The 12391-nt window shown below is 43.4% G+C and overlaps 1 pseudogene; it reads right to left on the minus strand.

The window, feature by feature from the left end:
• Window positions 1-686: 686 nt before the first annotated feature.
• On the minus strand, window positions 687-1520 carry LOC117077517 (annotated as a pseudogene).
• Window positions 1521-12391: the final 10871 nt, after the last annotated feature.

Here is a 12391-nt window from a genome sequence, read left to right on the forward strand (position 1 = left end):
AACATTGCACCTCAAAATTCTGCCATCTACACATAGTGAATGGACACAATGGTGAGGGCTCCTGAGAGATGGCAAGCTACCTCTAAAGTGTAAAGTTTGTGGTGGAGTGTCTCCAAATTAAAGAGAGGGGAACCGGGTACAGAGGTAGGCAGGGTAAAAGGATTTTAAAATAATACTACTTAGGAGTGTGTATGTGTGTGTGTGTATTTTTTTTTTTTTTTTTTTTTGAGATGCAGTCTCGCTCTGTCACGCAGGCTGGAGTGCAGTGGCATGATCTCGGCTCACTGCAACCTCCACCTCCCGGATTCAAGCGATTCTCCCGCCTCAGCCTCCCAAGTAGCTGGGATTACAGGTGCGTGTCACCGCATCCTGCTAATTTTTTTTTTTTTTTCAGTAGAGATGGAGTTTCACCATGTTGGCCAGGCTGGTCTTGAACTCCCAACCTCAGGTGATCCGCCTGCTTCGGCCTCCCAAAGTGCTGGGATTACAGGCATGAGCCACCGTGCCCAGTCAAGGAGTGTATATTTTAAGATAACTACTATACCTTGTCTATCCTTGATCCTAATTTTCAATAACTGCATGTTCATGCAAAATACAGTTTCTACTCTACAAGAAGAAGAGTAGCCTGTTAGGAAAAGCATATTCTTAGGGGAAGACATGAAGACATCTCTTTCATAAATGCGATTTTACTTGGTGGGTCTTTTGGCATCACTATAAGCTATTTCAACCTCATTATCACTGGGACAGGTATTGAGGAACTCGTCCCTACTGTATGCATTAGTTAGGTATCTCCAGATGCCAGTCATCTCTTTTGGAATATCAAAGTTGTGATATTTTTTGGCCACCACCTTGACAATATGCAGTTTGGGCAGCAGGTTGCAATTAGCTAATGTCATTTCGTTGCCATCCAGAAATTTACGTGTAGAAAACTTAATGTCCTCTATACTATTGTCATCAATTTCATCAGGGAGAGGAGAATTCAGATATTTATCCAGTTTCTGCACGGTTTTTAGGAGATCCTTCTCCAGTGCTTCATTAGCCTCTCACCTTCAGTTCTTGATAAATGCAGAGAATTTGACAAAGATGTCCATTCCAGCAGTATTTGATTCTGGGTGTTTTGGTGAAAGCTTTAAGTACTTGGGAGGGCATAAGACTTCTTCAAGAAATTCCTCAATCTTACTTACATCCGTTTTGACTTCACTGTTGAAACTTATAAATGGTGGGTGGGTCCTGGGAGCTAAGTTCTGAAGGTCTGCAGGCTTCCTTTTCAGGTCAACAGTTGTGACACTAAATACAACTCCTTTGAGTCAACGAATCATGAAGAGCCTCTGGGAAAAGGGGCAGTTTCCTATGCTTTCACTATCACTGCCAGCTTTGACGAGGAGCTCAATGAGGGGCTCTTTGTTCTCCTCCTTCAGCCCGTTCAGCGGCATCGACAAAGGCCATGGCCGGCTCGGCTGCGCTCCACTAACGGCGACGGCTGCTGCTGCTGCTTTTGCTCCTGCTCCGGGGCTGCTCCGACTGCCGGCTCCCGCTGCAGTGCTCGCTGGACAGTCTGGCGTCTAGCTGGCCGTGGCCTCGGCTCCTCAGTACCTCCCCACGTGCCCCGCGCGCGACCAGTTGATCATCTTAAAAACGCACTTGATTATTGGCCGGGCGCGGTGGCTCACGCCTGTAATTCCAGCACTTTGGGAGGCCGAGGTGGGCGGATCACAAAGTCAGGAGTTCGAGACCAGCCTGGCCAACATGGTGAAACCCCATCGCTACTAAAAATACAAAAAAAAAAAAAAAATTAGCTGGTCGTGGTGGTGTGCGCCTGTAATCCCAGCTACTCAGGAGGCTGAGGCAGGAGAATCGCCTGAACTCGGGAGGCAGAAGCTGCAGTGAGCCGAGATTGTGCCACTGCACTCCAGCCTGGGGGACAGAGCAAGACTCCATATCAAAAAAAAAAGCAGTACTTGATATACTCACAAATTGTGAGGCTGAAAAAACATTTCTAAATTATTAATAAGAAAAGGCCGGCGAGGTGGCGCCTGTAATCCCAGCACTTTGGGAGGCTGAGGCGGGCAGATCACGAGGTCAGGAGATAGAGACCTACTGGCTAAATAGTGAAACCCCGTCTCTACTAAAAATACAAAAAATTGTCTGGGCATGGTGGCGCGTGCCTGTAGTCTCAGCTACTCAGGAGACTGAGGCAGGAGAATCGCTTGAACCTGGGAGGTGGAGGTTGCAGTGAGCCGAGATGGCACCACTGCACTCCAGCCTGGGCAACAGAGCAAGACACCATCTCAAAAAAAAAAAAAAAAAAGAAATTTTGATCAACCATGAATTTTTTTTCCTGGATTTTGCACTGTTTAATTTATCAGCTGTTTAAATCTTGCTATTTGTGGTGATTTCTCATTGTAAATATTCCCTTTTGTACCTAATATTGCATTTGTAATTTTGAAATTTTTTTTTTCAAGGAAGGCTCCCAGAATTGTGTAAGCATCAGGCTTCATAAAGCATGGGTTTGCCCCTGTGAAGAGGGATAAGGTAATAATAAATAATTAAAGGCAAAGCCGTGAAGGTACCCGTAGTGTCATTTGAGAGTCTGTGTATATTTTGTTAGTTTCTCTAGTTAAAAAAACAAAAAGATTTTTAAAAATCCCCCCAGCAATTTAGAAAGCCAAGAAAAACACAAATGAAATAAATACACGCAATGAGATGAAACGTTTCTTATTCTGATTTTCAAAAGAACCTTGAGAGGCCCAAATGGTGAAAGCTGAGCCCCCAGGGCCTGGGCATCAAACTGGATGGCTTTGCAGGAAACCCTAAGAAGAAATCTGGGATAGGAGCAAAAAGGAGGAGGGGTCACTGAGAGAGCAAGGGCCAGCCAGGGCCTGTAACATCACCACTTTGGAAGGACAAGATGGGAGGATCACTTGAGCTCAGGAGTTTGAGACCAGTCTGGGCAACATAGTGAGACCACATCACTAAAAAAAAATAATAAAAAATCAGCCAGGCATGGTGGCACATGCCAGTAGTCCCAGCTACTGGAGAGGCTGAGGCTGTAGTGAACCAAAATCACACCACTGCACTCCAGCCTGGGCAACAGAACCAGGCCTTGTCTCAAAAAAGCACAAAAAACAGGGCCAGGCACAGTGGTTCATGCCTAGTACTTTGGGAGGCAGAGGCGGGTGGATCACCTGAGGTCAGGAGTTTGAGACCAACCTGGCCAACATGGCAAAACCCCGTCTCTACTAAAAATAGAAAAATCAGCCAGATGTGTTGGTGCATGCCTGTAATCCCAGCTACTTGGGAGCCTGAGGCAGGAGAATCGCTTGAACCCAGGGGGCAGAAGTTGCTGTGAGCCGAGATCACACCATTGCACTCCAGCCTGGCCAAAAAGAGCAAAAGAGCGAAACTCTGTCTCAAAACAAACAACAGCAACAGCAACAAAATAAAATATAAAAATAAAGATTTGAGGAGTAAGACCTGAAAAGTGCTGGAGGGACCCCAGAGCTGACCCCAGGTCAACCTGCCTCCCTGCACCTTACCTTACCCCAGGGAGCATCACGATTAATATTCCACCAGAGTCTTTTAGCCAGTGTTTTAGGTATTATTTCACTCCTTTTACTGTAGAGTTTTTAGATCTTTGGGGCTTTTAAAAAAAATTTGAAGGGCTGTATCTTACATATTCTGTGTAAACCACCATAGTGAAAAATAATTTGATCCTTTTGTTTTTACTAGTGAAATCGTGTTTATTTCATCTAGGCCTAAGAAGTACATATTTTCCCAGGAGGAGATATCACCAGTTTGTGGCACAGATTATGCCTCATTCCTGACCCTGTGCTGGTTCTAGTAAATCCATTGCTCCTTAGCAGTGGTATAGCTCAGATATATATCTACGTACCATCTGGAGGATTCCAAATTTTCCAGCCATATTCACAATCAAAACTGCACTGCAGTCACCCAGACCAACCATTTGCTAATTCAAGTCAGACATCAAGTCAAATTCTCTACATGACTGCAACCTAGAGAGAAGCTTCAGTTCTTTTTTTTTTTTTTTTTTGAGACGGAGTCTGGCTCTGTCGCCCAGGCTGGAGTGCAGTGGCCGGATCTCAGCTCACTGCAAGCTCCGCCTCCTGGGTTTACGCCATTCTCTCGCCTCAGACTCCCGAGTAGCTGGGACTACAGGCGCCCGCCATCTCGCCCGGCTAATTTTTTGTATTTTTTTTAGTAGAGACGGGGTTTCACCGTGTTAGCCATGATGGTCTCGATCTCCTGACCTCGTGATCCGCCCGTCTCGGCCTCCCAAAGTGCTGGGATTACAGGCTTGAGCCACCGCGCCCGGCCGAGAAGCTTCAGTTCTGTCCTGCTTTCTGCCTTAGCACTGTTATTTCTTCTTGACTAGCCTAGAAGTCTTGTAAAAAGGCAAATTTTCAACCAACTCTTCCTTTTGCTAGAGTTTCTTCAAAGTCTACTCTAATTTGGAAATATTACTGCTTATCTCAGAAAAAGTAAACACTTTTAAAGCCCATAAGCAAATATGCTCATTTGCTACCAATTCATCTACTATAACATCATTAATTTGGATCTCACTAAATTAGAACATGATATTCTAGACAGCAACTGTCTTGAATTTTATGCTTATCCTATCATTGGGGGAAAGAAAAAAAGCATATTCAAATCAACAGTATAAACAAAATTATAAGAGAATTATTTATAATCTAGTCTCTATTACAGAGTTGTTTGGAATATTTTAGGAAAATCTGCTAAAATGCTAAACTTCTAAATCATTTTTAGTAATTAAAGTAGCTTCTCTAAAGCGTGTGAGAGGGCCCTGTTTCCACACAGAGCTTTCTAGAATAAAGAGAGCCATGGCCAAGTTAAAGAGGTACCCCCAGCGACTCTACTGCAGGCTACTAAAAGTTTCAAATCGGCCAGGTGCAGTGGCTTACGCCTGTAATCCCAGCACTTTGGGAGGCTGAGGTGAATGGATCACCTGAGGTCGGAAGTTCGAGACCAGCCTGACCAACATGGTGAAACTCCGTCTCTACTAAAAATACAAAAAAATTAGCCAGGTGTGGTGGCAGGCGCCTATAATCCCAGCTACTTGGGAAGCTGAGACAGGAGAATCGCTTGAACCCGGGAGGCAGAGGTTGCAGTGAACCGAGATCATGCCACCGCACTCCAGCCTGGGCAACAGAGCAAGGCTTCGTCTGAATTAAATCAAAAAAAAAAAAAAAAAAAGAAAGAAAGAAATCAAAGATAAAATCTTCTAAGAAGCCAGAGGGGAAAAACACCTTACCTACAGAGGAGCAAAGATAAGAATCACATCAGACTTCTCTTTAGAGCTCACACAAACAAACAAGAAGAGAGTGGAGTAAAATATTTGAAGTGTTAGAAAAAAAAAAAATCAACCCACCAATCTAGAATTCTGTATGCAGCCAAATTATCCTTCCAATGTGTGGGGGAAGTAAAGATTTTCTCAGACAAACAAACACTGAGGTATTTTCTTGCCTGTATACCTCCTTGAAAGAAATGTTAAGTGCTTCAGAAAGAAGGAGAATTATAGAGGTCAAAGACTTGTATCTACATTAAGAAAGTAAGAGGGGCTGGGCGCGGTGGCTCATACCTGTAATCCCAGCGCTTTGGAAGGCTGAGGTGGGCAGATCACCTGACGTCAGGAGTTGGAGACCAGCCTGGCCAACATAATGAAACCTCGTTTCTACTAAAAATACAAAAATTGGCAGGGCGTGGTGGCAGGTGCCTATAATCCCAGCTACTTGGGAGGCTAAGGCAGGAGAATTGCTTGAACCCGGGAGGAGGAGGTTGCAGTGAGCCGATATTGTCCAGCCTGAGTGACAAGAGTGAGACTCCGTCTCAAAGGAAAAAAAAAAAAAAAGAAGAGGATTAGAGAAGGAACAAATGAAGGTAAAATAAAATATTTTATTTTTATTTTTAATCTAATAGATAATAGTTTGTTCAAAATAATAATAGCAGTGATTCAGTATTAGCAGTATTCAGTAGAGCTTATGGATAACTGAAATGAATGACAGCAATGTTATAGGGGTGTGAGAGAGGAACTGAGAATACTCTATTATAAGGTACTTGTATTACCTGTCAAGTGGTAGTGTTATTTGAAAGTGGACTTAGATTAGTTGTAAATGTATACTGCAAACTCTAGAGCAACTTCGGAAAAGAAAGAAGTAGAATTTATATGCTAATAGAGGAGAGAAATTAGAATCATATAAAATGTTCAACTGGCCGGGCATGGTACCTCACGCTTATAATTCCAGCACTTTGGGAGGTCAAGGCAGACAGATTGCTTGAGCCCAGGAGTTCGAGACCACCCTGGCCAACATGGTGAACTCCTCTTTCTACCAAAAAAAATAAAAATACAAAAATTAGCCAAGTGTGCTGGCGCACGTCTGTAGTCCCAGCTACTCAGGAAGCTGAGGTAGGAGGATCACTTGAGCCCAGGAGATCGAGGCTGCAGTGATCCAAGATCATGGCACTGCACTCCAGCCTGGACAACAAAGCAAAATCCTGTTTAGAAAAATAAAAAAACAGGCCAGGCGCAATGGCTCAAGCCTGTAATTCCAGCACTCTGGGAGGCCGAGACAGGCGGATCACGAGGTCAGGAGATCGAGACCATCCTGGCTAACCCGGTGAAACCCCATCTCTACTCAAAAATACAAAAAACTAGCCAGGCGAGGTGGCGGGCGCCTGTAGTCCCAGCTACTCGGGAGGCTGAGGCAGGAGAATGGTGTGAACCCGGGAGGCGGAGCTTGCAGTGAGCTGAGATCTGGCCCACTGCACTCCAGCCTGGGCGACAGAGCCAGACTCCGTCTCAAAAAAAAAAAAAAGGAAAAGAAAAAGGAAAAAACAAAAAACATTCAGCTAACACCAGAGAAGGCAGGAAAAAAGTGTAAGACAAAAACAAAACAAAACAAAAAGAACAAGGATAATGAATAGAAACCAGTAACAAACATGGTAGACGTTAATCCAACTATATCAATAGTCACTTAAACATCAATGGTCTAATTATTATAAAAGACACCAATTACAAGACAGAAACTGTCGGAAGAGATTTAAAAAACCCAACACTCAGCTATTTGTCATCTGCCAGAAACCAACTTTAAATACAAAGACATAGATTAAAAGTAAAGGGATGTTAGCCAGGCATGGTGGCTCATGCCTGTAGCCTCAGCTACTTGGGAGGCTGATGTGGGAAGATGGCTTCAGCCCAGGAGGAGGAAGCTGCAATGAGCCAAGATGATTCCACTACACTGCAGCCTGGGTGACACAGGGAGACTCTGTCTTAAAAAAAAAGAAAAAAAAAAAAGAGTATCGTCAAGTTTTACGTGCATACATATATGCTCTTTATTGATTGATTGATTAATTGATTGATTTTGAGATGGAGTCTCGCTGTCACCTAGGCTGGAGTGCAATGGCCGCCTCCCAGGTTCAAGCGATTCTCCTGCCTTAGCCTCCTGAGTAGCTGGGATTACAGGCGCGTGCCATCATGCCCGGCCTACATATGCTTTTCACATATTTTAACAAAAATATTAAATCATTTCAGTACTTACGTGCGAAGTAAGCACTGTTCTAGGCACTATATGTGTATTAATTCCTCATTCTAGGCACCATATGTATATTAATTCCTTTAATCCTTATAATAAACCTGTAAGTGAGGTGGTATTGTCTTATTTTAGATAAGAAAACTATGGCATAGATATAGCATTTGGCTGGAGTCATGTGATTAGTAGGCACAGAGCTAAAATTCAGACAGACCCCACTCAGTCAGGCCCCAGTGTCTGTGTTCTTAGACTTTCTATATTACAACTGCATATAAAAATAATCGTAGAAGGGGCTTAGCACAGTGTCTCAACCACAATATTAAGTGCTCAATATTATCATTATCATTTTTTACCATTATTACTATGCTTCATTGAATCTGAGGTGCCATCAATTGTAGATACATCATTATTTTGTGTGCCACTAACAAAGAAAGAAAACACTGCCAATCATAACTAAAGGCTGAGTGCTCTAAAATGCATTCCAATTTCAAAGATGTGAGGAAATTGCACTTTGTAGAGTGAATGAAATTCAGTATTGTTATATATAGTTTTTTTTTTTTTTTTTTTTTTTTTTTTTTTTTTGAGACGGAGTCTCGCTGTGTCGCCCAGGCTGGAGTGCAGTGGCGCGATCTGGGCTCACTGCAAGCTCCGCCTCCCGGGTTCCCGCCATTCTCCCGCCTCAGCCTCCGAGTAGCTGGGACTACAGGCGCCCGCCACTGCGCCCGGCTAGTTTTTTGTATTTTTTAGTAGAGACGGGGTTTCACCGTGTTAGCCAGGAGGGTCTCGATCTCCTGACCTCGTGATCCGCCCGCCTCGGCCTCCCAAAGTGCTGGGATTACAGGCTTGAGCCACCGCGCCCGGCCTGTTATATATAGTTTTGCATTTAGTGTACAATTGCTTTGAATACCATCCATGTCCTAAGGACCCCCAAACTGACATTTTCAATACTGACCACTTCTTTAAACTGTAGACCTGCATATCCAACTGCTTACTTGACATCTCCCTGTGGATGCTAACAGACATCTCAAAAATTAAATGCCTAAAACTGAGTTCTCAATAGTCTTTACCATATCAGTATATGGCATTTTTATTCTTCCAATTATTTAGCCCAAAAGCCTTGGAGTCAACAAATTCTGATGTCTCTACCTTCAATATAAACCTAAAATTCTACCACTTCTCACTACTCTCATTGCCAATACACTATTCCAAAGCACCTATGGCGAGATTGCTAGCTCCTCACCTGATCCACGCTTTCCTCTTCTTCCTGGGAACACACTTCCCAGCCTCCCCTTGCAGTTAGATATAGTCATATGATGAAATTGCTTTATAAGCAATGAAATAGGAGAGCAAATTTCTCATGCCACTTTTAGCCTGCTCCTATAAAACTCACAAACATATTCCTATATGTTTTTCTCCTCTACCAGGTTGCTCCAGTAGGGATGACTGCATGCGACCCCCAAGGATGACCTTGGTGTCCGTGTGCTGAAGGTAGCAAAGCTCTTGTCACCTGGGTTTCTGAATGACTGCATGGAGGAAGGTTGCCCCGTTGACCTATTCACCCACGTAATACTTTAAGATGAGCAATAACAAAACGTGTTGTATTTGAGTCAGTGAGCAGTGACAAAACTGATATTGGAGGATACAACATGGAGAGCCATGTTAAAAAGCAGCAAAATTCTTGATTAAAATGTCACCTGTGATAAATTAGAAGTCAGACCAAATGTCTCTTGAGCCTATAACTCTAGGGAAAAAAAGATAGAAAGCAATTTTAGGTGTGTATTGATGGTTACTTGCTGTATTTAGCAAGGTATTACATGAAGAGAAAAGCTGACTCAAGAACTGGCTGGTTCAATAGCAGAAATGAAAGAAAATAAAGAGTTAAAATAGGCTGGGCATGGTGGCTCACACCTGTAATCCCAACACTTTGGGAGGCCAAGGTTGGGGGATCATGAGGTCAAGAGTTTGAGACCAGCCTGGCCATCATGGTGAAACCTTGTCACTACTAAAAATACAAAAATTAGCCGGGTGTGGTGGCGTGTGCCTGTAGTCCCACCTACTCAGGAGGCTGAGACAGGAGAATCACCTGGACCCTGGAGGCGGAGGTTGCAGTGAGCCAAGATCGTGCCACTGCACTCCAGCCTGGGCGACAGAGCAAGACTGTCTTGAAAACAAAAAACAAAAAACAAAAAGTTAAAATAATGCCACACACCAACAACCATCTGATCTTCGACAAAGTTGACAAAAACAAGTAATGGGGAAAGGACTCCCTATTCAATAAATGGTGCTGGGATAACTGGTTAGCCATATGCAGAAGATTGAAATTCCACCCCTTCTTTACACCATACACAAAAATCAATTCAAGATGGATTAAAGGCTTAAATGTAAAACCTAAACTATAAAAATCCTACAAGATAATCTAGGAAATGCCATTCTGGAATAGGACCTCACAAAGATTTCATGACAAAGATGCCAAAACCAGTTGCAACAAAAACAAAAATTGACAAATAGGACCTAATTAAAGAGCTTCTGCACAGCAAAAGAAACTATCAACAGAGTAAACAGACAACCTATAGAATGGGAGAAAATATTTACACCTATGAACCCGACAAAGGTCTAATATCCAGAATCTGTAAGGAACTTAAATCAACTAGAAAAAAGAAAAACAAACAAACAACCCCATTTAAAAATGGGCAAAGGACAATAACAGACACTCTTCAAAACAAGACATAGACACATACACAGGGAAGTGAGGGGAGAGAGCATCAGGACAAATAGCTAATGCATGTGGGGCTTAATACTTACATGATGGGTTGATAGGTACAGCAAACCACCATGAAACATGTTAACCTATGTAGCAAACATGCACGTGCTATACAGGTATCCCAGGACTTTAAATTAAATTTAATTTAATTTAAAAAAGATACATGTGGCCAACAAGCATATGAAAAAAGGTTCAACATCACTAATTATTAGAGAAATGCAAATCAAAACCATAATGACCCCAAAATCCCCAAAGCCTCCCTGCCCTTAAGTCAAATTTAAAAAAAAATCATGGCCGGGCATGGCGGCTCACACCTGTAATCCCAGCACTTTGGGAGGCTGAGGCGGGTGGATCATGAAGTCAGGAGCTCGAGACCAGCCTGACCAAATGGTGAAACCCGTCTCTAGTAAAAATACAAAAATATTAGCCTGGCACGGTGGCGCGCACCTGTAACCCCAGCTACTCAGGAGGCTGAGCCAGGAGAACCGCTTGAATCCGGGAGGCAGAGGTTGCGCTGAGCTGAGATCATGCCACTGCACTCTAGCCTGAGCAACAGAGCAAGACTCCATGCCAAAAAAACAAACAAACAAACAAACAAAAAAAACCAAAAAACACGAGATGCCATCTCACAGCACTCAGAATGGCTATTATTAAAAAGGCAAAAAACAACAGATGCTGGAAAGGTTGTGGAGAAAAAGGAATGCTTATACACGGCTGATGAAAATGTGGATTAGTTCAGCCACTGTGGAAAGCAGTATGGCAATTTATCAAAGAGCTGAAAGCAGACTTACCATTCCACCCAGCATTCCAATTATTGGTATATACACCCCAAAATACAAATCATTCTACCATAAAGACCCATGCATGCATATGTTGACTACAGCACTATTCACAATAGCAAATACATGGAATTAACCTAAATGACCATGTATGGTAGAATGGATAAAGAAAAGGTGGTATATATACACCATAGAATGCTATGCAACATTAAAAAAGAACAAGATCATGTCCTTTGCAGCAACATGGATGAAGCTGGAGGCCATTATCCTAAGTGAACTAACACAGGAACAGAAAACCAAATATCTCATGTTCTCACTTATAAGTGGGAGCTAAACACTGATTCCTCATGGACGTAAAGAAGGGAACAATAGACACCAGGCCCTGCTTGAAGGCGGACAGAGGGAGGAGGGGAGGAATAAAAAAACTACCTATTGGTTATTACCTGGGTGGTGAAATCATCTGTACACCAAACCCCTGTGACATACAATGTACCTATATAACAAACCTGAACATGTACCCCTGAACCTAAAAGTTAAAAAGAAAGAGTTGGGAAATTTGAGGATACAGCGTTAGAAAAGCTCACTGCTGCTATATCCCAAATAAGAAGAGAGGAGACTGAAAAAGACTTTGTGTCACAAAGTGTACGGGAAAGACTTTGTCATGATATTCTGGTGACGCTGCAGATCTTCATGTAGGCACACAAGCGAGGCTTGGCTGCAGTCTGACCTGAGTGTTGGCAAAATGTCTCCTGATTCTTTTTTTTTTTTTTTTTTTTTTTTTTGAGGCGGAGTCTCGCTCTGTTGCCCGGACTGGAGAGCAGTGGCCGGATCTCAGCTCACTGCAAGCTCCGCCTCCGGGTTTATGCCATTCTCCTGCCTCAGCCTCCCGAGTAGCTGGGACTACAGGCGCCTGCCATCTCGCCCGGCTAGTTTTTGTATTTTTAGTAGAGACGGGGTTTCACCGTGTTAGCCAGGATGGTCTCGATCTCCTGACCTCGCGATCCGCCCGTCTCGGCCTCCCAAAGTGCTGGGATTACAGGCTTGAGCCACCGCGCCCGGCCTATGTCTCCTGATTCTTCCTGGAACAAGGGGAGATAAGGGCAAGGAACTGCTGCAAGGCAATTTCATGTCCCTATCTTGTGAGCTTTTGATCCCTTGACACAATAGTCCATAATGAAGACCTCTCACTTAGAGAGACCGTGCCCTAAAGCAAAAATTAGATTAAAGGTGGTGGTGCCCTCACCTAAGCCTGTTGCTTGAGATGACGTCAAGGTAGCCACCATTAA

Source organism: Trachypithecus francoisi, unplaced genomic scaffold (assembly GCF_009764315.1).
Source record: "Trachypithecus francoisi isolate TF-2019V2 unplaced genomic scaffold, Tfra_2.0 Lachesis_group6, whole genome shotgun sequence".
Classification (NCBI taxonomy): domain Eukaryota; kingdom Metazoa; phylum Chordata; class Mammalia; order Primates; family Cercopithecidae; genus Trachypithecus; species Trachypithecus francoisi.